This window comes from Haemaphysalis longicornis, unplaced genomic scaffold (assembly GCF_048455015.1).
Source record: "Haemaphysalis longicornis isolate Haplotype H1 unplaced genomic scaffold, Haemaphysalis longicornis Haplotype H1 scaffold_4, whole genome shotgun sequence".
Classification (NCBI taxonomy): domain Eukaryota; kingdom Metazoa; phylum Arthropoda; class Arachnida; order Ixodida; family Ixodidae; genus Haemaphysalis; species Haemaphysalis longicornis.
The window spans coordinates 123509099-123534680 of record NW_027526361.1 but is presented as its reverse complement, the minus strand read 5'-3'; positions in this window follow the sequence as shown (position 1 = coordinate 123534680).

The window sequence follows — 25582 nt, the reverse complement described above, 5'->3', positions numbered from 1 at the left end:
CTCGTGGAAGTCTCAAAAAAGCTGCAACTTCCACTTTGGCGTAAAAGTAAATGAAACCTAGAGAGTTCTACGAGCGCCCTCTAAGGCAAAGCCATTTCAATCGCCAGCGCTGTAACTTGCCGAGTGCTCACCCTGCTATACCGGCTATGCTGGATCAGTCATCCACAGGATGACTGATCTATCGTTTGCTCTTAGCTCAGGAAATCGAGCAGTAACACCCAAAATACGCCCATCTACGCTCATGGTAAGCTTCGCTGCCTATGGTGGTCTTGGCGTAATGTTTTTGTCCCCGCTCTAATGAAGAAACAATCGGGTATGAAAGGTGCCTATACTAAACGTAACAAAAGAAAACGTAAGAAAGCACTGGTTACTTCTTATCGCCGCACATTATGAGTGCGGCGAAATCAGTGTGGTGCACACGAATTTTTGAACATTTCATGGTCGTTTCACTGAGGAAATCGGCGGCCTCAAAACAGCAGCACGCCTGGGGTGCAGCGACGTCGGGTAACTAACAGAAAAAAAGGTTCCAGAGACGCTGATCGCGACTCCTGCGTTTCACAGGAAGACTGGTGCCGCGAAGAAAAAATGACGGGAAGGGGGGAAAATGCCACACCCAAACACAGGCCTAATAAAAGGTTGGGTAAACAACATTTTATCACTACTTTCTCCAAAGACGTGTCGGATTCAGCTGTGTGGTTCGCGACACGTTCTAGTTCCAGAATAGCGTTCTTGTGATTGGTAGTCTTCAAGATGGGGCTTATAATCTCCGCGGGATGAATTGGTGCAGCGTACCCTACCGGAACAACCTCACGTAGCAATGTCGCCAATGTGTCGGACGTGCAAGCATTTCGTGCCGGCCCGTGCTGTGCCCACGGAGAAAGAAGTAGTTCTTGCTCCGTGGCTGTGCCCTTCCCCCAATCACGATGTTATACAGCTCAGGCGGTCATTCTTATTTGCAGGGAAGGCTTGTCTTGATTTTTTTCTCTCTCCGGAAGAGAAAAAGTCAAGGCAGAAAGAAATCCCAGGCGTTACAAATCCGTCTCCGGGCTTACGTGTTGATAATTAATTGCTGATAGAAAACTTGGTTCTTGCAGCAATCTATGCACAAGTTTTCCAGTTGGCAATCGTTCTTTGGTCACCTTTAAGACTCCATCTGTGGGTCACCAGCGATTCGCTGAATAGTGTCCCAACTAGTTTTATCAGCGAATTCGCGAGTAGACCTCTTTTCGCTGGTTAGTTAGGCATTCTTGGTATCGAAATGGCGGAAGGAGATAATAAATCTGTTTTTTTCATTTTGTGCTAAATAGTCAACTGAGAATCTATTGTTGAAGAATGAATGCTAGCTGCAGTGTAAAAACGCCCTTTTTGTGGTTTTTCTGAGTGAGGTGAACCTATACGAGCGTAGTTTTTAAAGCACAGACTCATGTCAGACTTTCTGATAACGTTTTTTGCACTGACCTTGTGCGGTAATTAGGCGGGTACGCAAGCTGAAGGTCCAACAAAAGTGGTGGAAGCAGCCCTGCCAGAAAACTTGCTGGCCAATAGCGTCGCTCCTTGGTCGTCTAGAACGGGCGCGTTGAAGGAAAGACAAACATTAAAAAATGAGTGAATGCCCATCCCGGTGTTCAGTACCTGCCTGAGGCAAGGCAGATCGCGGCGGTTTCTTGGGCGTTAGCTTGACATATTTACCACACCTTGCAAGATTGTTTCCCCGCTATCGAAAAAATTAGGCGACGGTCTAGCCTACACGTTGCACAAAGTGAGGATTATAAAGAACGCAGACATTTTTGCTCGCATATTGTGTCACAAAACACCACAAAATACGGGCATAGATCGTGGAAGCTGAACCTGAATTTTGAGGCGCGTGGTCATGAATGGCGCGGATGATACTAGAAACCACATCTTGCCACATATTGAAACAAGCACATCTAGGTTTTCCTTTTCATCTATAAAACTCAGTCTAAAAGTACGCCTCACGGATCATACCAAATCGCCGGCCAGCTCAATATATCTACGTGCCCCTGTTGCTGCGGTAAACGATCACAGCCACTTATTACCAATAATACACCCTCATTGTGGGCTTAGTTATTTTACTCACAGGTTATAGGGTTTTGAGACTACTCAGTGGAGGGGGCGGAAATAACTTTATTCGGTATAAAGTTGAAGCCAATTGAGGCCTGCGGTGCTCTATACGACGGTCCATATGCCTTGGCTCCTGGGCACGCCTTTCGCCCTTTGATCAGACTACGGCTGAGTGTTAAAGTGTCGCTGTGCAACACGGTCTCTTGTTTCTCCTTACCAGTAATAAACGTTCTTTCTGGATGTGTACTTTCTCTGTATCTAAACTTTTTAATTCTCGGTAATCTCGGTATTTGGGGATTTCCTACCATGGATTTCTCCTCATGGGAATTTCCCCGAATTCTGGTCGATTTCCCAAAAATCTGGTCGATTTTGGGCAACTTCTTATGGTGGGTTCCTTCCGAATGTAAGTCTCTGAAAGGCTAGCTTGACATGCACCTCTATGCAGCCGTACGGCTGCAAAATACAGCTATACCGATTTCTCAGAAACTTCGCCGTTGACAAAAAATTCGCCGTGATCTAGGTTTCGAACCGGGAACCACTACTTAGCCGGATAAGTCGCTCTACAAACTAGGCTAATTAGGAGTCTAGTCGTTAGTAGCGCGACCGGGAACTGATCAACAGCTCGCAGTGATAGACAGGTTTTAATCGACCAAATTTCGGGGAAATCCCCAAGGTGGAGTAAATTTCTCCGAAGGAAAGTTTGACTTCCATATCGTGTTTACTTCGTATTTTCCTACGTGTAAAGGAACCTACTTTGGTCTGATTCTCCACTTACAGGTAAATTTGTAAATTTATTGAGCTTATAAACTCTTACATTTATACACATAAAACCAAATTTTTTAGCTGTGTTTTCTGCTTTTCGCACACCTTCGGTAGTAAACGCTAAGGCAACTACGCTTGAAGGCTTTTCCAGAAGTCCGGATTAGAAGACAGCATAATCGTTAGTTGCCTTAAAAGCCCCCATATTATTTTCAAGACAAACGCGAATCCCACAGAAATGTTCATATCAGAGCTAATTGCATACAAACTTGTGGTAAAATGAAACGTACTCATTTCGAAGCTCACTATTATTATAAAACCAAAATTTAATAGTAAGGTAGAAAAACAAGATATGAGAATGAGTAGCCGGTGCGTAGATACTGTGCCAACAGCTCCTATTCTTGTCACGTAATGAACAACAAAGACAAGGAAGGACAACAATAGTGCGTATAGAGTTCGTCCTATCAACTGACGCTCACTGCGAACAAAATAAGGTTTTACGGTGGGTTCATGTTTTGAGAAATTCGCCGAAAAAGATTTCTACGAACGTGCCAGCTTTGCCTGGAGCACAGAATTACGGAATACATGTTCCCCATCCACTCACATTGCAGCACAACTCATCATGTCGTCAATTGATAACTCCATGGACCCATGTGATGACTTTTATTCATATGTTTGCAAGAAAAGGACAACCGAAGTGAAAGGGGATGACCAAATGTTTGCTGTGAGGCCTAAACTAGTCGAAGACTACTGGATGAAAGTAAAAGGTGGGTAGTCATGATTGATGGTTACTTTAAGCTACTGGGACAGCGTTTAACGCACATTCAGTTTCATGCTCATTTCGAACATGAAGAAATGACCGCGTTTATTTCAGCAGCGGTTCAACCGTGGCCATGGTCCTTATCTGTACAATAATATAGACCTCGGTTTACGAGGGTGCGTGGCCAAATCAAGGTTCTTTATGTTGTTGTTTTGCGAAAGTGCACCTATTGCTGTTGTGCAAAGCATTTATGCCATGCTCCAAAATTCGTGCAAATAAAAGAACCCCTAAATATATTTTTGTTATTTCTGTCCAAACCCGTTTTTAATAATGTCTTCAGCCAGTATCAGACGTATCAATTTCTTTGTAATTAGTTTCTTGAGAATCATGTCTGTTTATCTGGCAATCATCTGAGGATGGCCAAAAATCTCATTAGACATAGGCCTGCTGGAAAACACACTGATTTTGGAGGTTGCTAATGATAAGCCACGCAAGAGTTCTCAATTATTAGTTATTCTTTGTGAAGAGGTAAAATAATTTGTACAGCCAGCTGATGTCTTCGCCATTTACATCTTATGGTGAACCGTAAAATCTGCCAAGATATGGCTATGGTAAGGACCCTGAAATACGAAATAAAACATTAATTACCCGAGGGGTTTGGTATAATTCACAGCCGGTCTAAAAATTAAAGAATAGTGAATGACAGACAATCACCCACCGAATAAATGAAGTTACCCACAGGTGCCGACAGCGTCGCCAAATCTTCACCATGTGCACTAAATGATAAAAATTCAATCATTGTGTTTATTTTCTGAATTTAAAGCATCACCAAAACGCCGTACACAGTTACGTATTTTACACTGAAAGTAAAGATACGCACTAGAACTCACCCCTATTATCGAGACACCAGATCTCGCTAAGGCCATACTGTATAAAACAAGTGAATATAAGGTAGAGTAATGTATTCTCTGTCTCGCAGCTTGGTATACAGTAACGTGAATAGACTGGTGGTATTAAAAACGGTTGTATATTCAAAAGTTTATTACTCAACTTATACGTAAAGGCGTTTTAGTTTACTTTATTCCTGGAGCACAGAAGTGGCGGTCAACAGTGAGGAAACCCAAATTAAGAGAGTCAAAGCTTGTAGATTTTAACTTGGCTTATCGTCGCAACCCATACCAATATTTGACATCGCCACAACAAAAAGTGAGAAACGGTTGTAAAAGTAACAAAACAAACAATCTGGCTTGTAAAGAAGGGGCGCATATCCCTGGTAGCAACTTGTCCCACCCTGTACGAAAGCGCCGGGAGAGGTTCAAACCGCATTTCAGAGTGCGCAGCTACGGTCGAGTGCAGGTCGGGGCAGAATATCCATCTTTTCTATTCCCTCAAAATCCAGATATGACCTGCGGAAGGGAAGACATTGTGAGTGGTTTGCAGCACGTCAAAGCCAGTGCAGATGATTCTGACACGTCTATTACTTAGAGCTGAAACAACTTGCGCAACGCCGAGCAGTATTCGAAAGCGTTTTCGGTAACGCCGTTGGCTCCGTTTATCAGATATATTGTGCGTCGGTCTCATTGTCTCACTACAAACATGGTGAAAGAATGACAGCCTTTCTGCTGCACCCGTATTGTCACGGCACCACCTGTCTCGCTGTCCAACCCTGTGTTAAATATTTCCGTACCTGTGTTTCTTGTCATTGTACGCTCCTCTTTCAAGCTCTCGGCTGCATGTACCACGCTGACTGAATCCTAAATTTCACTTCCGTGCTCTTCCTTTACTTCTTCAGCACCTCGCTCTCATTTTCTACTCCTCCCCCATTACCATCTCCCGCATGTTCAGTTCCTCTTTTAATCGTAGCATCACCTCTTTTTTCTTGAGCAAACCCTATATTCTAACATTTTCCACTCCCCATATATGCTCTCGTCTCATTCGCTCTCTTGTCACTTTTTTGCTGACACCGTCACTCTTTCCTAATCTTCTGCAATGTTTCTCTTAACTTTTCGTTGTATTCCCGTCACCATGTACGCTTTTACACGCCAATTGTTTCTGCCGTCGGCTCTTTGCCACTCCCCCCCTTAGTAATCATTTCCCATCTTTTCAGCATTTCGCTTATTCTCCTTCATGTCTTTTACTGGACCTCTACCTGATATTTCACACCGCAACTCGTAGGTGTGAGCTCCTGTGGGTTAACGTCGTCTTTCGGCGAAGGCCATGTTTTAACCAAGAGAACAAATAGGGCACTGAAGATGGACGACATACAGCGAGCAGAAAAGTGGAGGAGGAAGGAATGGCAAAAGTGTGAGGAGGACTGCGGTATTTCGGGGCAGCGGGAGACGTGTGGAAAAACGGCGGCTCGTTAACTAGTGGCGCCAGAGAAAGGAGACGCAAAACGAGCTACCGTTAAAGAAAAGCCCAGCACGCGTTAGATACTGTACGTCCACTGATCCTTCATCGTCGTCTTCGCTGTGTGGCTCATCTTAACAACGTGAAACTTCTGAGGGGGTTTCAAACACGATCTACAACAAAATGCACCGCGCTGCGAGGTGACACCAGAGTAGCGCGGGCCGCCGTGCCTTTGCGGAATACGAGTTCTGTACCCGAGAGGCAGCAGCTATGCGCCGTCCCCGAGAAGACAGGTTTACACTCGGCTGAAATTTCGATTAATCATACTTGTCGGCCAATTTGTTACCTAGTTCACTACTCTCACACCATGTCACCATTCCTGTTCAACCTCTACTCTCCTCTTGCCGTCTCAGACGCTATCGTGTTTAGCCTGATTTCTGTCTTGGCTTTTGTTCTTCGTCTTATGATCTGCTCTCCCCTTCCCGGCTACACTACACTGCTCTAATACAATATTTCCTCTTATTTTCTTCATCATATACCATTCTTCTTTCCTCCCAAGCGCATTTTTGATCTTCATCCCAGAATACAATCACACCAGGCTAAAATTGAACATTCCCTTTGAACTCGACCTGTTCCTTTCCACCACATGAAGCTTCTATTTTCTCTCACAATTCTTCATCCGATTGTCCTGCTTTGTCATACCCCCTTTAAATCATTTATACCTTCGACATTTTGAGCAAGCGCGAGGAATAAATTGATTGGATTGGATTGGCTTGGCTTGGGTTGGCTTGGCTTGGCTTGGTTTGGCTTGAACTGGATTGGATTGGATTTAGATTGGATTGGAATTTGATGATAAGCAGCAGTAAGCATGATAATCAGCTAATCCTAGACAACCAGGAAGGCCAAGAATAACCAGTTGGATCTTAGCTCTCGCTACGTATATCCTAGCATAGCCGAACTAAGCCACTGCTAAGTGCCCGCAGTTCGTGAGTTTCAGGCGCTTATGACTATATATACCGCTTGGCGTTCGAAGCCCCTGGGTTACCCCGCGGTGAAGGGACTGTGATAGGCTACACCGTAACGCCGTGGCGATATGCTTGGTTCCAGCGAGCAAGCTAGGACGACAAGGCGAGCGCCTAAAGTGCTCTGCGCTTAAAAAGCACAGGTCCAGAGCAGGATGACATATCGAAAGCGGTTTCCCGAAGCCTTGCGGAATATTAAGTGGCAGAGATCCAGAATATCGTAGTGAACGCGTGTGTCAAACGGGCAATTCTATTCATTTGAATGAAAAGCGTTCAGTCGTCGTGATAACCCCAAAACAAAAAAAGCAGTTACGCTAACTTCCCATAGGGTACGCAAGAGACTAGCAGGGGCCCGTGCACATACAGCGTTCATTTTTGCTTCTTTATCGGGTGGCATAGCAACCATTTGCCGGGGATAACATCAATAGGATCCGTTTTCTACACGCGCCAGAGGTACTCCCCAATGATTAATCATTTCCTCAATACTTCTCAACGTCGTTCTTTATCAATTCCCCGCCAAGCTTGCAGCAACCCCGACATGCAACACGCTTTTACGCCAACAACTGAACTATATGGAAGAATAATGGGCCAGCCGGACTTAAACAAGGCCGCCTTCAGCAAGAAATAAATTATAAGGTGAAGTACCAGAACAACGGTGCCTACATGAGCGGCTCCAAAAAAATCAGTATTACTCATTCACCTTGCACACAACCACTGTACCCCCACCCCCCCAACCAGCACTATACTCAGCAGTCACAATCCCTGTCAGCCTGTGTTCAGCTAGTAACCACGATTTGATTCCTCGGTGTGTCCTTTCACGTTGACGGATCGCGACCATATCTCACCACATTTCTCTTCACGGTAACGCGGCTTATACAGCTTATGTGCCGAACGTGCTACCGGGGCAATGGCTTTAAAAGGGGAAACGATACAGGCTTCATTGTCCGAGCACTCCTGACAAGCCGCAAAGAGCAAGTCGCCCCGTTTGGTTCGCTAAAGTCAAACGTACAATACAACCAAGATACCCAGAGCCGGAAAGTATACAAGTGTGTGTTGCTGTAACTTGAACTTTCCGCACTTAATTCTACGGACTACCCAAAAATGCTCGGTCTCCCCAACACATCTTCACAGCTTCTCGAAGCGCAGAGAGTCGGTCAGCGCACACAGCTATCGCGCACTACCACGAGGTGGGCGTCGTAACCAAACAGGGCAGCGCATTCCCTACAGTACTTTAGGTCCTGACAGGCATCCCTCCCACAATTAGAACTCACATTAGCACGACACACGTTTTACGGCACAGCTCCCGGTCTACAACACGCGCCGGCTATGCTGGGGAGAGAGAAATTAATTGAAATAAAAATTCGCGAAGCTTGCATTAGTGGTGGAAGGTTGGAGAAACAGTAGCCCTGGCGGCCCTGCTGCCTTCGTCGAAGACCCGTCTGGTGTATCCCACATTTATTCCGAATATGACGTCAGGCGCGCATGGTTTCTTCCGAAGGCTTTCACATATCTACCCATGCGGCCGCGTTGGCACGTTGTAGAGTCCGCAGCCTAGTCCAATCCCAATGACTCCGCCACCAACACAAATGAAATGCTTTGCGCACAGAATACGATGATAGCTGAACAGGATAGACGACGGTCTCATAACTCGGGGAACTCGGGTTCAATTCCTACCACGGAGAACATTATTTCTTTCCAACCGGTCGCACATGTCATTGGTTCCTGCCGTTGTTCACCCCGTACCAGTGGGGCCTGTTGGGTGGCCCAGTGGTAACGTTCCCGGCTTCACGGCGTAAAGGTCCCGGTTTCAATCAGCGGCACCTCACTAACAACATTTGTTCTTTCAGGCTTCGAGGTATTTTGGTGTTAGCTATGAACAAAGCTCGGCATAAACAGCTACGATGTTAAAAAAGACGCAGGCAAAATGGGTACGATACACCGATGCCGGGAAGTAACAGCACCGACAAGTGAACAGGTTTATGGTCATATATTCCACGGCAAACACCACTCTGTGTGCGTCTACCGCACGCACAAATAGCACCCTGGCCGAAGAGACAGGCATTTCCATAGGGGCCACCTCAACTTTGAACGACACCGTCTCACCCCAGCGACCCCAGAAGGCCGCCCAAAACTATTATTCCGGCCAAATTTATCGTCCCTCGCTGAAAGTCGTCAACGCGAAGCGCCTCTTCTTTTCAACAGCGTTTGCTCGGCTTTAAATTACGCCTTCCTTCTCGGAAATGAGGCGGCTCACTCTCCCATCTGTCATTCCTTACTCGGTGTGTTCCCGAAGGTGACTAATGTCTCGGCTCTAGCCCCTATGTACCTCGGCATCCCCGTGCCCAGAAAACATGCAGATATCATCCACCACTTACGCTAAAGCTACCTTGAACCACGTCTCCCCACCTGCCCTCAGTACTAGCGAGCTCTCTCATGGCGACAACTTCAAACCAGATCATCTCCAACTCAACAGCCTTGCTGCGCTAGCCCGCCCCCCCCCCAAGCTGTACATATATGACTGCCCGAATAGCCACACACCCAATACTACCTACTACTTTTTGTAGGAATGCTCTACATCACGCGATTAAGTTTGTTTCCTTTCCCCAGAGGTGTGGGAATGGTGGCTGACGAGCGCTCCCTTCACGGGTCAGATCACCCTGATCTCCCGTCGACGACAGCGTCGACGGTCAGCGGCTTTCCGGGCAACAAAGGAACCACCCACCTTTCCTTTAACAGCGAAGCTTTTGTACTAGCAGGAAGTTTGCCCTTGCAAGAAAACATACCACGGAAATGTGAGCACTCTTCAGCATATACCCAGGGGCGACCGCCGAGCTACCGCCGTGAAGGGCTACCATGCGTATTTAAAAACTGCAGCGCTAATGCTCAAGTTGAAAAGACACCCTCCTTGGAAGAGATCGCTGCGGCCACCGCATTCTTTACCAGCCATTACGGAAAGTTTTAGACATGTGTACGTGTGCACCAATCCTTGCCGATGCTATTTCCAGTTCCCGCCACCGCTGCCTCGTGTTGGTGGACGAAAGTTGGTGGAACGAAAGTTGGTGGTGACGAAAAGTTGGTGGAAGTCTACAATGCTAAGGATGACTTTGTATCCGACACTCACGGCGCCCAAGACAACGGTTACTGAGATGAATTTTGCGACGATTGCTAGCGCCGCAACTATGCATATAAACAATAAAACTGAAGCATACCCGTGTTTCCGGGAATGCTCGCCTACTCAATAGCTTCGCCATTCAAGCCTTGCTTGTGAGTGCAAGCTTCCTTAAACTTTGCTTGTTATTTTGAACAGTAGAGCTCTTTAAGCTCTTTATTGCGCCGTTCATACGATGGAAAAATACCAAGAAAATGCCGAACGCAAAATGCTACGAAAAAAAAAGAAGCGGGTATGGAGCTCTCAGCCATGCTAACCCTACGTTCAAGAAGACGTCGAGCAGAACAGCGCGTACCCCGAGTGCTCGTGTCAGTATGGCTGCCCAATATTTCATACCTCATCACCCATGTTTCGTGTCTTCTGTCCTGCCGCCACAGAACATATTTCCCCACTACTTCGCCATAGCTCCAGGAGAAGGTAGGGCCCCGATTTTTCTGCTTTATGATAACAACGGCAAGGAGTTTTTGTTGCCCGAGATATACCTGGCTCAGCCACGTAATATGAGGTGTCGTTACCCGACACTGTGTCTGAATGGTCAGCCCCCGCAGGGGGCATCTGCGCAAGCAGATGTTTGGTGTATGTGCGACACCACGGACCCCGAGCACCCACGTCTAGCCGTGCGTGGCAGAGCCGTGTCCGAGGAAAAGGGGAACCTGGTGGTTGAGCCAATGCCGAGTGTTTGGACCTTTAAGGCCCCTCGGCAAAGGCAACACACCACTTTGGCCCATGCTTCACGTAGACGGCACCTCCGGCCTGACCCGACCGGAGGGAATCGGCAGTCGCCTCTTCCTGTCCTCCTCTACATCTTTTACTTTCCTATCCTCTTTCTAACAACTTTCCTGTCACCTTCTCTCTTCTTGGTTCTTCTCCTTTTCTTGGCGGCTAGGGTTAACCTGGTGTGGCTAACAACCCTGTGTTACGCCATATGTGGTTATAGCCGTGGTGTAAATCTGGCGCAGGCAGGCCTTGCTTGCAAGTACCTGTCGCGTCCCCTTGTTGGGCCCCGGGGTGGGCGGATGCACAACGGCCGAATAGAATTTATTAATTCATGGCTTCAAAACCCCGCTCCAAACACGATCGGTCCCTGAAAAGGGGCCGCACCGAAGTTTCCTTCCCACTACTCCCTGCAATCGCTGCCCCTAAACCGGACAACTACCCCCGCTTCCTAATAATCGAATCAACAGAAAAAGAAAACCCCATCACTTCCAAGTCTGTATTTCTGATCTCGAAATTCCTTGAAAACATTGTGGGCAAATCTTATAAGGCTAAGAAACAAAGAACTGGTGAACTCCTAGTAGAACTAAATAATCAGCAACAGGCAACAAGTCTTCTCAACCAAACCCGCATGGCTGATCTAGATGTCAGGATCACACCCCACCGCAGCCTCAACAGCTCGCAGGGTGTGATCTCTGAGACGGATCTCCTAAACGAGACAGACATCGACCTCCTCGAGGGCCTCAAAGATGAAGGTGTGACGGCAGTGAGGCGGATCACCATCCGGAGAGACAACAAAGAAATAGCCACGAAGCACATCATCCTAACATTCGACCGATCCACACTTCCAGAACACATAAATGCAGGATTCATCCGTTGCCCAGTCCGTCCATACATTCCGAACCCGCGCCGCTGCTTCAAGTGCCAGCGGTTCGGTCACAGCACTAACGCTTGTCGCGGAAGACTAACCGGCGCCAAATGCGCCCAGAACGATCACCCCACTGATGATTGCAACACACAGGTCTTCACCTGTGCCAACTGTCAGGGACCCCACCCAGCATACTCCCGCACCTGCGAAAAATTCCAAGTAGAAAAGAAAATCATAAACATAAAAGTAACCGAGAACATTTCCTTCCCGGAGGCGCGAAAGAGGTTCGCCTCTTTCCCCCTGGGGAGGTACGCAGACGCAGCTCGCCGGGGGGCGGAGCGGCGTTCTGCTTCGGCAGGGACACAGTACTGCGGCGCAGACTGTGCCCGGCCCGAGCCCCCCGCTGAGTTGCTGTTGGCAGCTCAATCCGTCACCGTGCCGCAGGGGGAACCTTCAGCGGTTGCGGTGGCAACCAACACGGTTGGGAGTGGTGCCGCTCCTTCCGGTTCCACTCCTCTAGCCCCCAGTTCACCTGATGGCACGGAGGAAATGGACGCGGAGGGACCGGCAGGTGCTTCCACCTCCGCCCCACCGCCTGTGCCACCCTTGGCACCCCTGGCGGTCGTGGCCCCAGAAAAGGGCCCCCGAAAGGGTCCACAGTCCAAGGAGCCCGACAAGTCGGCAACTCCGAGGACATCTGAAGAGAAAATGGACGTCAATCCGTTCGTCGCTGCTGCGCAGCGGAGGGGACGGGATCGGACGTCACAATCCCAAGAAAGAAAGAAGCCAGCCAGAGTAACCGCCCCGAACGACACATAACCACACATTCCAGTCGCTCCTCTAACATAAAATAATGGGAAAAGAAAATTTAATACAATGGAACTGTAGAGGCCTGTTTAAGAACCTGGATGATGTATGCGAGTTACTGAACTCCAATCAGCCAAGTGTCATGTGTCTCCAGGAAACACACTTGAATAAAAAACACACAAATTTCTTAAATAGTTACCTGGTGTTCCGAAAGGACAGAGACGGCTGCACATACTCTTCTGGTGGTGTGGCCATAGTTGCCCGCAAATCCTTGGCATGTCACACCATCCAGCTGAACACTGTCCTAGAGGCTGTTGCAATCCGAGTAATAAGTTTTAATAGGCTAATCACAGTGTGCTCCCTCTACATCCCACCAGACTATCACTTGTTGAGCTCCGAGTTCGAGGCTCTTGTGGATCAGTTACCTGAACCCTTCATTTTAATGGGTGACCTCAATGCACACAATCCTCTGTGGGGCTCTTCTAGAACAGATGCCCGAGGTCGCCTCATCGAAAAGTTCTTAACATCATCGGGAGCATGCCTGTTTAACAAGCAACAGCCTACATACTATAATATAGCACACAACACCTACTCACACCTTGACCTTGCTATTGGCTCTGCAGTACTCTTTCCATTTCTTGAATGGGGAGTGGACACAAACCCCTATGGTAGTGACCACTTCCCAACATCCTTAACATATATAGGTAAAGGGCCAAACAGTTCTCTTTCCCATAGTAGGTTCAACGAAGCTAGAGCGAACTGGAACACATTCACAGAAACATCTCAACTGCACTACACAGACATTAGACACCTACACGTAGAGGAGGCAACCGAGCTGGTCACGGCGCACATCCTCGACGCCGCCGAAAAGTCTATTCCCCAGTCCTCCGGAGCCGTGCGGCACCCAAGGAGGCCCTGGTGGAATGACGACTGTCGGCGGGCGCGAGAGGCCCAGAACAAAGATTGGGGTATCCTTCGCCGGTACCCCACATCAGAAAACATGATTTCTTTTAAACGGGCAAAGGCTTTCGGGAAGCGTGCGCGCCGTGAGGCAAAACGAGAGAGTTGGCGCGCTTTTCTTACATCAATAAACTCCTACACAGACACACGTAAAGTATGGACAAGGATACGTAAACTGAAAGGACAAAATACACATAGCCTGCCCCTGGTCAGCACAACAGGGGACACACTAGAAGACCAGGCTAATGCACTTGCACAACACTTCGAACACGTCTCCAGTTCATCACACTACACAGACACTTTCATGAAACACAAAACATCTGCCGAAAAGAACTCTCTACGTGACAAGAACAGATCAACTACGTCTTACAACTCTGAGTTCTCACTTTTTGAGCTGAGGGCCGCTCTCAACACTTGTAAGCCTTCAGCTCCAGGCGCAGACAACATCACATACACTATGATACAACACTTACACCGAGACACTTTAGAAACACTTTTACACCTATACAATAGAATATGGATTTCGGGGCGGTTACCTAGGTCTTGGAGGGAGGCCATAGTAGTAGCCTTCCTCAAGGAGGGGAAGGATCCCACCTCCCCTGCAAGTTATCGTCCCATAGCCCTGACAAGCTGCCTCTGCAAGCTTCTCGAGAAGATGATAAACAAGAGACTTGTATATTTCCTGGAATACAATGGCCTTCTCGAGAGCTGCCAGGCAGGCTTCCGGGCAGGGCGATCTACAAATGATCAACTCGTTGGCTTAGAATCATATATAAAGGATGCATTCGTTGAAAAGCAGTACTGCATTACACTGTTCTTTGATCTTGAAAAAGCCTACGACACCGCTTGGCGCTACGGCATCCTCAGCGATCTGAAGTCGTTAGGTTTGTCGGGCAACATGCTAAACACACTTGGCAGTTACATGTCCAAGCGAACCTTTCGTGTGAGAGTTGGGTCTGCACTCTCTAGGGTTCATGTCTAAGAAAATGGCGTGCCTCAAGGTGGAGTTTTGAGCTGCACATTGTTTATAGTGAAGATGAACTCGCTTGGAAAGGCATTGCCACCAACAATATCCTGTTCTATGTATGTAGATGATGTTCAAATATCTTTTAAATCATGTAACATGTCTATTTGTGAACGGCAAATTCAGCTTGGTGCCAATAAACTAGCTAGCTGGGCAGACCGAAATGGGTTTAAACTTAATCCAGCTAAAAGCACCTGTGTTGTGTTTTCTAAATTGCGCGCGATCCGGCCCGATCCTGAGATCAAGCTGAACGGCCTATCAATTCCTGTTAAAAAGGAACACAAGTTTTTAGGAGTAGTGTTTGACGAAAAACTAACATTTATATCTCACATTAAACAACTTAAACATAAATGCCTAAAAACAATGAAAATTTTGAAGGTCCTCTCACACCAAGCATACGGTGCAGACAAACAACTCCTGCTGCGTGTATTTACCAGCTTAATAGGATCAAGATTGGACTACGGGAGTGTGGTGTATGGGTCAGCAACAAAAACCACATTGAAAATGCTGGACCCATTGCTGCACTTGGGGCTTCGACTCGCGTCAGGTGCGTTTCGCACTAGCCCGGTCCAGAGCCTGTACGCTGAGTGTGATAAATGGTGCCTAGAACATCAGCGAATCTACATAGACCTATTATATGCTTTTAAAATTTCATCAATTAGTAACCATCCTTTTAAACCAGTATTTAACGATACTTCCTCATTGCAACTGTTTTTAAATCGTCCATCTGTTTCTGTACCTTTCTCCCTTAGAGCGAGGAAGGAAGCTTCTGACTTTGACTTCTCGTTTTTAGACTTATACAATTCATCGTTTACGGACCTTTTACCACCATGGCATCTCCGCCCAGTTTCTTGTGATACATCTTTTACACAAATCCAGAAGAACCGGGTTCCACAAAGTGCGATTCTGCAGCACTTTTTGTCCCTACAGCAAAAGTATCAGTGTTTAGAATTTTATAGCGATGCCTCAAAGACTGCTTCCGCTGTGTCCTCTGCGGCACACGGACCAAACTTAAGCATCTCTAAGACTATGAATTTACTTAGTAGTATCTTCACGGCAGAGGCGTATGGCGTCCTCCTCATTCTGAATCACATCCTTCAACATAAAATACCCAAATCCATCGTTTACACAGATTCTTTGAGTGTTGTGCGCGCGCTATCATCTGGAAAGTCGTCTAAAAATTATGTGATCAATCTTCTTTTTAAGACCAATATGTCCGCGTACGCCTCAAATCTCGAAGTGATTGTGTGCTGGGTTCCGGGCCACTGTGGGATACGCGGAAATGAGCTGGCGGATGAAAGTGCCGCCGCTGCTGCACTGACGAACACAGTGGACATAACAACACTACCTTACACAGACCTCAAGCCACACATCAGAGAACAACTTCGTAAAACATGGCAAACACAGTGGAGCGAACTGACAGACAACAAACTACACCTAATAAAACCACACTTGGGACGATACACAACAGACACACACAACAGATTCAATGAAGCTACACTAGCCAGATTACGGATAGGCCACACACATGCTACACACTCCCACCTGCTCACTGGATCCCCAAGACCTCTGTGTAGCAGGTGTGGAGAACACCTATCCGTAATCCACATCCTAATTCAATGTAACGCACTCACCACAACTCGACGCAAACACTTTCCACAACTATACAGACAACACATCCCACTCCACCCCTCACATTTTTTAGCCGACAATGCTACAATTCCTTTTAAGTATGTTTCGAAGTTTTTAAAAGAGATTAATTTTTTACAGCTCATTTCATACTGCGCGTAATTACAACCTGGCCCTCTACACCAGCCATCTCATTTGTTTTTAAACAGCTTCTGCTTCACTTTAGTTTACAATTGTAATTTTAATTCTCATCGCTTTTATTAAATCACAATTGTTTCTGGCGCTCTTTGCCCTCGTCGGCCTTGCGCCATAAAAAGACAATAATCATCATCATCTGAATGGTCAGCAGCGAGAATTGGACGACGAGGAGAAGCTAGACAACTAATAAGGAGACGATGACCAACGCAAACGCATTCACAAATAAAAGAGCTCTACCATAAAGGTGCCCCACTGCTTGGAACACACGACGTTCTATGACAGCGAACAGTTCTTGCGTCACTTTGGCGTGCGCAACAAGGGCCACTACGTGGAGATTCTCATAGCCAGAGCCGGTCGCTCCTGCGCTTTGTTTAGGCGGTGGCCTGATCACAAGTGAGTGAACCCATTCAACCGCTGCATTCCCTCCGTTTTCATTCCTACATAATCAATGAGGTCATTCGCAATCACTGTGCCTGTTTCACGTACGTTGTCGACTGCGTGAACGAGGCCGAAAGCGGAAAGTCTAAGCGGCAGAAGGCCGTGGTCGACTTTGTAGGAACACGGAGACATGGTTTACCACGAAGTGTTCAAGTTGCTCACGTTGAACGTGCTCAAGGCGGTCGAGATATCGACCCAGCAAACGGCGTGGTTTCTCTTCCCTCAGGACATGTTCTAGAAGGGTTGCGGAGTCGTTGACATTCCCACGTGCTCCCCCGAGGAGTGAGCCCGAGTACCAAAGACCAATAATGAGCTCGAAGGATTTACTCCTAGGTAAGGCCGCAATCTCGGCGGCTTCTCCAGCCTCGCTCTACCAGTGCAAGCAGCGCCAATTTTCCGGCTCCATTTAACGTTATTCCACAAGAACAACCGAGGAATTAAGGGCGACACAGCGTGTGTGGAGACAATGAAATTACCCAAACCGCAAGAGCGCCTGTACAAAGGGGTACGGCAAGCCGAAGCACAAGCCCGCGGTGGCATTGCCTGCACTCGTGCTGAACTCGAACCATTGCCTCTATCCGACGCAACCTTTATTTCATTTCCTGGCCTGCGCTGTAATCGAATGAACACGTTTTAGAATAGAATGCACGATCTGTGCAACGGAGAACTGGCGGGCAAACTTCTGAGTCCTTACGCCCTGATTATGTGATTGATGAGCGAAGCCGGAAATGGACCTGCGACACCGTTTAACTCAAGTATTGGTAACGGGGGTATAGTTGAGCATTTCTGAATCCTTAAATTGTGTTTAACATTACGCGACACTCTATGCCATAGAAAAAATACAATGTCCAACGCGTCCAAATCACGCCTAAATAAGAAGAAATCGTGCCAAATTTATCCAAAAGTTCAGAGCCAGGAGCTGAACGTTTGAACCTTCGTAGTTGTAAGAGCGTATGTAGCACTGGTTTATTGATGCACTACCTGAGGAGTTGGAGCTCTCGAGGAAGGAACTTTGTTGCGGCACGCGTCACGACGAGTGTGCCGTCGAGCAAAAAAAGAAACAGTTGCCGGAGGGCCGCAAACTTGCCTCCGAGGATGCATCTGGAACGACCACCAGCTATTAGAAGGTCGCCCTAGACGTACTATTCTAGCCCTACCTCTACACTTTCAGCAGCAAATGAAGTGATTTTTTCAGAACTGCTGCTTTGGAGCCCATTGCCTGTACAAGGAGGTCCGAAGTGCCTTAAATCGATTAATGCTTCTTTTACTATATGCGTGTGTTTGCACCAGCCCTTCTTGGCAAGAGGATGGCAGTGGACAAAAAAATGCTGTCACTGCAATAGCGAAACTGTTTCACTTGAAAGTGCCGGTATTTAACTATTACAACAAGATAGTTGTCTTATATTTGAATACATCCCGTGAAGCAAAGTGCTGTACCAGAGAAAATGACCTACGTACTTTAACAAGAAGTGAGCGCCCGTAAATTATTCTGGAGACGCGCTTAGCCATTATTAAAAAAAAGAAACTCACACTAACGCGCTAGAATTGAAGGTAGCGAAGCTGTACACAAGCTTCGACACCATCACGATTGTTTAAGTCCGCCATGACATGCGATTTGCTTTTTCGCAGCAGCAATGATCTCAACTCCACCACTGTTGCTGTAAGCGTGACCTTCCTTCATTTTTTGGAAGGGATTATCATTGAGCATCTTCTTGGAGTGGCGTACGCGATGACGTGTATTTCTCGTTCAGAGCAAGTGTTGCCACGATTATGGCAAAGGCTGGAGTTGTTTTGGGTAATCTTGGCTAATCACCCCAAGTGAGTATTCCTGGTATCACAAACGTGTGGCGGGGACGCTGGGCGGTCAACGTAATCTTGATCACTGCAGCTTAGTAGGTATTCTTGACTTGACAAACGTGCGCTGGGGGACAGCAGACGATCGCCGAGAGGAACGCGCACACGTGCGCGCAGCATTTTCTTGGTATAGCTACCGGCGGATTCGATACAAGGGATTTGCTGAACAGATGTGCTGTTAATAAAAATGAAACGCCGAGTTTAGTTACCCGAGTCGTAATCCGCGCTAAAACGTTACCTCTTAAGGTCACGGGTAAAGAAATGCGGACTACATAGAGGTACGTCCTCCGCTGCTACCAGTGATTAGCGTCAAAACATTCTTTCTTGTAGAGGCGGTCAGGGCACGTGGCTCCAGTGGAGCCACGTAAAAGGTTTTTAATTTAAAAAACCTCTTAAAGACTTATTCAGAAACGTTCAGATTTTGCGCAACAGTGACGTTTTAAGGAAAAGAGTGACGCCATTTTTTAAGAATCGCTTTTTTTTAAGAATCGCAATGCCGAATGCACTTAGAAATTGAAAATTTTCCCACCAATACGTTTTGGTGGCGAAGATCTAATGGACATTACAACTCATTTACAGATATCCTTGACTCGCTACCCCAAGTTTACATAGGCGAAACAGCTATGGAAAAGCTCTCAGCAGCATACCAGTCCTGCAATCAAAATTGTAAGTCAGTTTTGTCTCATCCAACCTCCAATAGGCGTACACAATGCTTTTGTGGCGGGAAAATATCGCGATCAAAAGGAAGAAAAACAAAAACCACGGTTGTGTAACGTATGCTGACCACTAAAGATGCTTAAGATTACCGTATTCTATTAGGAAGAGTTTATTTGATAGCATCCACAAATACGCTTTAGCAAATTACAGGTAAGATATTCCTAATTTAATAAATGGATAAACTTACATAATTAAAAGTGTACGTCTTGAAAACGTCAAGCGCCAGAACAGTTGTGAGCTCCGTGCGGCGCACGGAAAAAGAAACATAAGCCTAATTTTGTATGTAAACGTTTCGTTCAGTGAAAGTGGAAATGCCATGAAGCCTTTTTTTTCTGCATGTGGGGTTATAGACCAAAGCAGAAAGAAACTGTTTTCCGCTACAGTTAACAGTGAAACAACAGGACATAATGGGCCTTGTGTGGTCCTGGCTGAGATATGTGTGAAGTGGCCTAAGCACTGCGAAGATACTATAAGCACTACACAAAAGTGACTTCCACCCGCGTAAAAAAAACACTCCACATCTGGCATTACATCACTCTGAATATCATAGCGCAACAAATCATAACGTAATCTAAACTAAAGTAAAATAATTAGCGAAAAGAAAGAAAACCCTTAATACCAAGTAAAAAAACTTAATTTATGACAAATAAACAATAGGAAGCTGCACTCGTACCACCGTCCTGATACCAGGAAGCTAAGACAAAATTCTATTATCATATTGGCCGACGCTGAGCTACCTGCTGCCCTACTAATAAAATTCAAGTTTCCTGGCACTGTACTCTCAACACGGATTTCATATATGTCCTGCTGACGCTAGCTATGGCTTCAGAGCAAAGGTATAGTGCCATAGGACGACGCTGTCAACACATGGTCACTTTGACCAACCTAACGCTGTTTATATTCCGAAGAATCTTTGATGTTCAAAATCAATAACTTATTTGCTTTGTTGCTGACTTTGTATTGAGGGATATAGTAAACTTTACGGCTAAAATCTTTGTGTAATGGAAACGTTTCTATTTGTACTTTTTGGTTTCACAAACTTATACCGAGAAAATGCATACATGCATACATACGTACACACATACATACGTCCGTCCGGACGTACATACATACTTAGGGACGTACACCCTTTGTCAAAATTTTGTGGGCCAATCCTAGGCCTTCTAGACCACAAAGAATTCGAGGAATCAGCTTTACCTTTACATTTCACAAAAATGTTTTGAGCCAGTAAGAAAGAAAGGTGTTTTTTCTAGCTTTCCGGCATAAAAGGTTTCAGTCTCACATGGGACGTTAGCTTGTACACTGAATTGTTTGTAGACTGCGCGTTTCGGGCTTGGCCGACAAAATTTTGACAAATACTGCAATTTCATACACATGTACGAACGTATATACATACAGAAAAAGGTTGAAAGGTGGAGAGTTGGTAATGATGCATCTAAAAAAACAAGGTGCAAATTAACGGGACAAAAATTTCTATGTCCTGTGAAAAGCTGCTAAATTGGGTAAAGTTTAACAAGTAGGCCGAAATAACAAAAGCAAAACCCAAGAAACTTCGCCTTCGTTCCCCATTTTCATAAGATGTCTCACGGAATAAAAAAATGGGAGAATGGTATCAAGTGAGTGTAGTGTTTTCGGCTCCTAATAGGATGGGTAACATATGTCAAACGGTGAACAAAAAGCAAAAAACCATCAGGGGACATGTGGTATTAATCACCAAAAGAAGTTCGTACCATGTGCTACGGGGGTCGTTTATTCGATCCTATTTGCCTGTGGGAAAGGATACATTGCCCAAACGGGACGGGCTTAAGATGTCATTCTTAAAAAAAACATTACTCGTATAAAGAAAAACGTGAACTGAGTCACTTGTCTTCCAATTGCCACACAATTCCTGATTGTGTCCCCTTGTTTGAGCTCACAGCCATCCTATCCCGACATAAGAACCAGCAAACCAGACAAATTGTAGAACCCAGCCACATCATAAAAGTTGGCTTCGATTGCATCAGTCATCCGTCTGTGGCTTGCTTAGTCGAGACTTTGCCTACTTAGATACGCATTGAGCGCGCTTTCCGTGCCTCTTCTGGGCATGTATGTTGGGGGAGGGAGGCGAGTCTTAAGTCTTGTGTGATGTGGTTATCTTTGCTGTTTTTCGCCATTCGTGCGCCGCAAAGTTTGTTTTGTGGTGTTTGTTACCCTTTTGTACGTGCGGCTGAGTGCGCCGAGAACTGTGACGCATGTCGGGTCTGTCCTTTGAGTGCTTGGGCGTTAGGGCGTTGGTGTGTGTAATAATAAACTAGTTGCGAGCCTGCAATTGGGCTGTTTTCATGTGTTCTTGTCCCCGTTAATTTGCGAGCAGTTTTTCTTGAGATGCATACACAGGTACATATGGACGTACATAGATACGTGCATACATACATACGGGCGGACCTACGTATAAACATACACACACACAGACGTACGCACCCACATACATACATACATACATACATACACACATACCTACATACATACATACACACATACATACATACGCACATACATACATGTGGACCTACATACATACATACACACATACGTACGTACATGCATACGGACATACATACGTAAGTATGTAGGTATGTACGTACGTCTGTATATATGCACACCCAATAGCCGAAGTTTACGAATCCCCAAACCTGTAACTTTGAGTTATTTTGTCTGCCGCATGCCCACCCGCAATACTATGTGGGGTTGTTTTCGATAGTTCAGTACTTGTACAACATCTTCCATGCATTTGACAGATTGTCGGGCTGCTTTAGGAAGAGAAATAATCTAAAATTGCCCTTTCACTGGTCCTTAAACTTTTGATCATGGTTGTAGGTACATACGTACACGTATACATACACACGTACGCATGTACGTGTGTAAGGTAGAAAGGTACGCACGAAAGGTAGAATCCTTAGTGTCAGTGCTCTTTGGCAGCTTGAAGGTGCTTTGTAGTTCCGAATAAGGTAATTTTTACTTTTAGTGGTACAGGAATAAATCTATCAAAGTCGAGAAAAGAATTGACCTGAGGAAGGGGGAATCGAACTCAAGACCTCTGCATTATGTGTGAGGTGAACAACCAACTGCGCTATCCCGGCGACGAATGCTCTGTCGCCTTCAGCGGGGCTTATGCTTAGAGAGGTTTAGAGACTAGTTAACTACCGCCACCCCTCGGCCGCCGCTGGAAACGCTGAGCGTCGGTCGTGTTCCCAGCGGCTGCAACGTGAAACGTGGTCGCAAGACCGGACCGTTTTCACCGGAACCCTCGTAATGCATTGTGGCAGAAAAAATATGTGGGGCGAGGAATTCCGTAAGACCACATCAAATATGCAGTCCTTATTGCCAGTGCTAATCGGCTGCTTTAGGGTGCTTTGTATGGCCGAATAAGGTAAAGTGGCTAGTTGGGCAAGTTTATACAAGTTCATTGTGCAGCGCAGCGCAAAAGGCAAGATACAAAAGAAAAGGGCTCGTCCTGTGTCCTTACAAAGGGACATAGGACGAGCGCGGACTCGGAACAGAAGTTTATTGATCACGGATTATATTTTTACAAGAAGCTATCATCACTTTGCGCATGTTCAAGAAAAAACACGCCAGGAAACATTGAAATGTAGGCAGGAGAAAAAAGCAGATAAAATGGTGGCACATGAAAGGCATGAAGTAACAGGCCCCGTCACTTCTTATCGCTGTAGTGACTTCGCCAGGAAGCCAATGTCGGCTTGTCTCACGGCTTAAGGTCGTTTGCTAACGCACGCGTCCTTCATTCTCTAAATATGAAAGTCTCTATGACCTCTGTACTTTACGACCGATGGCGTGACAGTAGCTTCGTGTCTTGGGGTACTGGCTCGCAGCCTTGCTCCTGGCAGTGCGAAGCAAGAAGGGAAGGCACAAACGCGCCTAACAACGCTATATGCTGTCTGAGTCTGGTGTTGAGGCACCTTCCCCTCTAGCACACGTATGAAGCCCCATATCTGAGGATAAGTTGACAAACGACGCCCTCATTTCATCGGACGCACGGCGACTTGTGTTTACGCAAAGAAGACTCCATAGCTGCAGCTTTCCTCTGCATCGCCGCGCACACTCTCGATATTTTCAAGGAAAACGAAAAAACAAACTTGACTTCATATCTGGTACCCACATTCCTTAAACCATGGAACATGCTGTAAAACATAAGGGCAGGACCATCTTTCTTGTTTTCCTTAAATAAATGGCTCTTTCTTTGTCAAGCAGTGCAGTCTTTCTTTGTCAAGCTGTGCAGTCAAGCAGTTTTTCTATTACTAACAGGAGCTCGGAACAAGACGCTTTAATTCGGTTATTAGGGTAACTCAGCAACAGCAGCCCGGTAACCTGCTCTTGGAAGCTCTCCTTGATCGTGTGATGGCATCACTTCAGCCAGTAAAAACCCGCGTTGTTTCCTACTGTGTTATGCCTTCCTATGTTTGCATATATATATATATATATATATATATATATATATATATATATAGGGTTTGGAAATGAGGGGCTCGTTAGGAAATACAGAAAGGAATGCCGGCAGTCTACAACGCCAAAGAAGGCAATATGAATATGTATCTCGAATGCCTTACCAATTCGGCATTCGAGATCTAATCGAAAGGCGTGGGTTCGGTCCCCACTCTGGGCGCGTGTTTTTCTATCTTTCTTTCTCACGTAATTAATAAAAATTAATAATAATGTAACATCACTAACGGTAAAAAAATAGTCTAACCTTCCCCTATGCCTTCTTTGGCGTTGTAGACTGCCGGCATTCCTTTCTGTATATATATATATATATATATATATATATATATATATATATATATATATATATATATATATCGCACCATCGCACCAGACCGCACCAGACCGGTATTCTGGAGGTCGTGGGTTCGGATCCCACCTGGCGGGCATTTTTTCTTCACTTTCTTTCTTTCTTTCCAAATTCTTAATCTGTTTCAATGATCTACCACATACTCCCCTTTGCTTTCCGAGGTTTTCTCGACTGCCAACCCTTATTTCTGCGTTATATATATATATATATATATATATATATATATATATATATATATATTTATATATATGCATATCTAGATAAAGATAAAACTCACAAAGCGCGCAGAAATAGTTAAGTGAAGAGTCGGATACACAGCAAGAACAATAACAACGAAAGTTAACTCTTACATAGTGGCAACGGGACTTGCCTTCACCAGAGTAGAGTTACATGATTTTGCTGTCACAGACATTTCCAACACAATTCTTATATAGATTTGCAGAAAACTGCGAGAAGAATGGGAAGATGTTTTGAAAACGGAGAGGATGCATGCAGTCGGGCTAAGCCTGTGTTACAACAACAACAAAGAAAGAGAGAAAGGAGAGAGGGAGAGAGAGCAGAAGGGGTCGTATTTACATGGCCGCGGTCAAGGTTGCTCCAGGAATGGGCAACGTATCTGGCATGGGCTGCAAGTGCGGAAGACTAAATAATCGCAGATTCAAAAGGAAGGGAAAAGTATACAATAAGGTATTCAGTGGTTGGAGAGACTGGATCGGAGGGATCCATACATACAGGCATGAACGAAGAATGTATTTTGGGTGTGTCCCCGCGGATGGGCAGAATAGACACAGTACACAAAAGAGCATTGCACAAGAGCTAGCAACTGAACAGGAAATATGTAGGGTCCATAGATAACAAAGGGTTAAACATTTCTAAGTGGTGGGGGGAACGCGGCCTCCTTCCCAAGGACAAATCACATTGTTATGTCGCGTTAGGCTAATAAAGCTGCTGTATTTATGGAGTTTCTGCGAATTGTGATGCGAAACTGAAGGGTAGGGATAATAAAGAATGCGATAAAAAATTATGAAGTCGCTAATTTTAATCAAGGGATAAGAACGTTAGTTTTCCGTAACTTTCATGAATACCAAGCGTTGCTGACCCAAACTTATAAACGAGATAAGATTCCCGACCCTCGCGGTCGGGGTGGGTTTTGAAAGCGGATTCTAAAATTGTTGGTTGAAGATGTTCAAATGCATGACCGTGACCGTAATATATATATATATATATATATATATATATATATATATATATATATATATATATATATATATATATATATATATATATATATATTGTTAGGATAAAAATGCGGCGTATTTGCGTTGTTCACACAATCTGCGATTGTGCGGCGATGGTTGCATGCAGCAGCGCATAAACGAGCAGTTC